General features: G+C 36.0%; 1 long non-coding RNA gene across 10 annotated transcripts; it reads right to left on the bottom strand.

Moving 5' to 3' along the window:
* LOC143884016 (uncharacterized) lies at positions 1-2,509 on the bottom strand. Of its 10 annotated transcripts, none has more exons than XR_013252636.1 (5): positions 1,961-2,509; positions 1,793-1,844; positions 1,576-1,692; positions 517-640; positions 1-405 (listed from the first exon to the last, which is right to left on the bottom strand). It is a non-coding gene; the product is annotated as an uncharacterized LOC143884016 (long non-coding RNA). The 10 variants fall into 10 exon arrangements; XR_013252634.1 differs by having other exon boundaries at positions 517-649; positions 1,961-2,500; XR_013252639.1 differs by having other exon boundaries at positions 1-649; positions 1,576-1,709; positions 1,961-2,506.
* Positions 2,510-4,231: the final 1,722 nt, after the last annotated feature.

Below are 4,231 nucleotides of genomic sequence, written 5' to 3'. Positions count from 1 at the left end.
TCAAGGAGAAACATACAAATCTATCTGATGTTGTATAATTTGGCATGTCTCCAGACTGAAACTCCATATCATCTGGGATTAGCTAAAAATTGGAAAAGAAGATTCGAGAACATAATATACATAAAATAGAAATGTGTACACTCAGTGGAACCTCTGTTAGCTAATATTAATGGGACTGAAAGGAAGGTATTGCCAATGACACTCAGATACATATATGTCAAAGAAGAGGAGAAATTCGTTCAAGTTGTTGCCGACAATGCCATGACCTTGGAGCTATCCTGTTGAAGCTCCATATATCCATGCCCATGTATGTTGCTTCGGAGCTCTGGCTTTCACAAAGCATATTTCAGAATCTTTCCAATGAGCTCTGGCCATCTCCTTCTATGGTGACCTCTACTTAGTTTCCTACGAAAAAAATCATTGTAAGTCTATAGCTCATAGACACACATGAAGAAAAAAAAAAAACAATTTGATAACATTTAACATTTCAGTGAAAATCATGTGTTTGAAAACTACATTCAGGGGATTGGAACTTCAAAAATAATTTGAAAATATTTCAGTGAAAGACTATCCCTTAAGAGCTTTCATCATTCCATCTCTTCTGCTCTTCTATTCTTCTTGCGTACATAGCTGTTATTCTCTGTAAAAGCTTGCAAAAAAGGAAATTAAGTATAATCCCCTGGAACACAGCAGCAGAGCAAAAAAAACAAAACCCAAAAATGAAACTAAACATCTATTAGTAAGACTGCCTCAAGTAATAAAACTATGGTGATGCCACTAAACATGTGTGATTCTAGAATTCAATGGCAAACAAATAAAAAATATTGTATAAATTCTTGGTGACCGGATTGGGTTGCCTGATTAAATTGAAAAACAGCACTGTCTAAATTCTTGAAAGAATAAGGTATAGGGATTCTTTTGGAATGAAAAAGGAAATAAGTTAAAATTCAACAGCAAACAAATAAAAAAACCAAGTAAACATTAATGAAACCAAGTAAAGGATCTATAAGAAGACTATAAAATGTTTTAAGAAAATGGAAATGCATTCATTAAAAGATGGAGATGCTAGGTTCATGGCAGAGAAGTCAAATGTTTAAAACAGTGCATAATAAATTGGGGTCTATGGATTCTGCACTATTTATATGGCTCTCAATTTCTTAACTATTCAGTAATAGGGGTTGGACCTGTAGGTCAACGGTTGAGGCTTTGTTTCTCAACCTTGAGGTCTCAGGTTCGATTCCAGCTCACAATTAAAAAAAACACTATTCAGCGGAGAAATTAAGATAAAACAAATAACTAAAACAGATTAAATTTATCACAACAAAGCAACATATAAAAGAAAGTGTCCATGATTTAACCAAATGATAAAGAGCGAAAAAGAGACGAAACCAAACAATATTTGAAAGATATGAAATCTAAAAAAATGGATAGGAAGTATGAAAGAAAAGCAATACCTTTTTCTTTAACTACTCCTTAAAGAAACAGAAGAAAGTAAGAAATAAAAATTCAAAATCGCCATAGTCAGATTTATTTTCCTTAATTTTTAAAGAAACAAATAGGAAAAGAGAAGCTCACTGTATGATTTGCCATTGATTCCGAAATCGGAGTGGCAAGGGTAACAGGGAAATCCCTAAAAGTCAGATTTATTTTCAGAAGAGGCAGGGTTTTATGATGGCTCAGTAATGAGGCTTTCTACAATAACCCAAAAGCTAGAATGTGATACATGACTAAAAATCTCATAAAAAAAGGCAAAGTAGAAAGACTTATAGACACCGAACATTCTATGACTTACAGAGATTTGTAGGAACTGAAATTTCAATGGCTGGATAGCAAAGCAGGCAGTTCTACATAGAGAAAGAAGTTCGAGGACAGTAGCATAAAGGGTGAATTGGAGACATTGAAAAAATGAGCATGGAAGAAGACAGATGGACAAAATGTGGAAAAAGAGGAAAGAATTTACCTGGGTAGCTCACACATTTCCACCCACTGACAAGTGGCTATGAAAAACTAACAGGGTCTTGATGAGAAACTACCGAGAAAGATGGGAACCATATATGGCCCCATTGCAACAGTAAAAGATGCCTACAAGTACAAACGTAAGACTCGACTTTTATATTATCTGCATCATATATTTCCACCCGCAAACAAGTCAAGTCTTGGCTATGAGATGAGAAACTACCAAGAAAGGTTGAAGAAAGCAGATGATACCATGGGCCCCATTGCAACTATAAAAGACGCCTAAAAACATTAAGAGGGCAGCTAGCAAAAAGGGATTTTGCTTGCAAAATAACGATGAAACCCTTTGCTGTGACAAATGCTGCAGGAAGACAAGAGGATGAAAAGAAAGTGAGCTCCATTCCACTTTCCTCTTTATTTTCCAAATAAAATCCCGTTGTGAAAGTGTTTTCCAACATAAACGTGTTTCATGTTAACTTTATAAGGGCCAGTACACTCGATATCGTCTATCCTATATGTTCCCAGTCCCACCACCCTTCATTTTCTTCTCCAACCTATCATTATTTGTGAGGTAAGTTAGGTTGAAGAGCAAAAAGCCTTTACCATTCAGCCATACATTTTTTTCGTTCAAGGCGGCTTGACTATAAATGCCCGGAATCCGGAATAGGAATCGGCATCCTATTCCCATTTTGCTCAATTCTAATAATTGGTTCAAATAATAAATGAAATATGAGGGGTGGAATCGACACCAAACCAAAATTAAAAGGAGAAAAAAAATGTTGGAATCTGTTCCCGTCACATAAGTTGGTATTCAATATGCATCCAGACGGAGTGAAATTTTTATAAAAATTTTGTTGAATTAAATATTTTTATTTTTTATTTTTTAACTTTTTACAGAGGAATTTGGCATGTGTTAAATCTACATGGGGCTCACACGAATCTCACTCTTGAAGTAGTCAACAAAGCAGTTACCATTTCCCTTCCAGTTTTCCAATTTCATCTCCTAAATAACCGTTGTTTATTTGAAAGTTGCTTATCGGAGAAGAAATTGGAAACCTCTATAGATTGGTAGGTTGTGATCAGCCCATGGAAATGATTTTTGAGATGATCACAACCCTCCAATCTATAAGGTTTCCATAAAATATGCAGTCTCTCTTTAGATCGGAAGACTAAGATCATCCTAAATGAGATTTTGGGACTCAACCTATTTACGTTGTGGCCCATCAAATGGACAGTTTGGATCATCATGTGGTTTGGGCCGTGTAGCTCATTTTGAAAAAAATATGGGTGGGCCTACATTGTTCCAAGATTTCAACTAATTAATTGTTGGGCCCACCAACTGGAAAGAGGGGGTTTGGAGTATTGTTGTACCGGCTGTAGAGTGGGGGGGGGGGGGGGGTGAATATCACTGTCCCACTGAAAATTGTAAATGTAAAGAAACAATTAATGTACTTAGATGATGTTTGCGCCCTGTTTTTGCAAGGTGGCCTTTAGTTTATCATTTCTTTTCTCTTTTATTCATTCCTTTTCTCTAACGCTCTGCTCACTTCTTTTCCCCGAAAAGGAAAGGAAAACGATTTCCTTTCCTTTCCAGGTGACGTGGCAGAAGGAAAAGGAATCCAGGGAAACTATCAAGGAAAAGGTTTCTTTTTCTTGGAAAGCCTCTTTCCGATATATTTAATGGGAAACAAAATCTCGAGCAACAAGGAAAAAGTCAATTTTCACGTCATTTTCAGCTTTTAAATAAGAAATTTCACATCTGATAATATTTTTTCCTGGAAAAGAAGTGAACACAGAAATTCTATCTTGTCAAGGTCTTGTCAGGAAAAACAGCACCACCAGGGAAAAGAAGTGAACAGAGCCGAAGATAAAATTGAGAGCTGCTAGCAAAAATGGATTTCGTTTGAGAAAATACAAAGAAAGCTGTGGAATTGACCAATTCCACTTTCGTCTTTATTTTCCAAACCGAAGTGTTTTCCAATAAAATTTGAATTCCTAAACCGGGAAAATTAACACCCTTTTACAGCATTTCCTCCACCGATTGTTAATCTATCGAGTTGGACAACTTGGGGAAGCACGACCACACAGCCTTTGTCGGCTGATATTTTTGTCAATAGCTTAGACTCAAAAGTTTTGGATTTTTTTTTCCACGGAATACTGTGGAAATTTCACCCCCTGCAATAAGCGCGTTCGGCCCCAAAACATATTTGGAGTACATACACACGAAATCAGCGGAGAAATTAAGATAAAATAAATAAATAAAACAGATTAAATT

This window comes from Tasmannia lanceolata, unplaced genomic scaffold (genome assembly GCF_043159265.1).
Source record: "Tasmannia lanceolata isolate RefF3 unplaced genomic scaffold, GAP_Taslan_0.1 ptg000008l, whole genome shotgun sequence".
In the NCBI taxonomy this organism is placed as follows: domain Eukaryota; kingdom Viridiplantae; phylum Streptophyta; class Magnoliopsida; order Canellales; family Winteraceae; genus Tasmannia; species Tasmannia lanceolata.
Note: the sequence above shows the minus strand (reverse complement) of the source record. Positions and strands in the feature narration are given on the sequence as shown.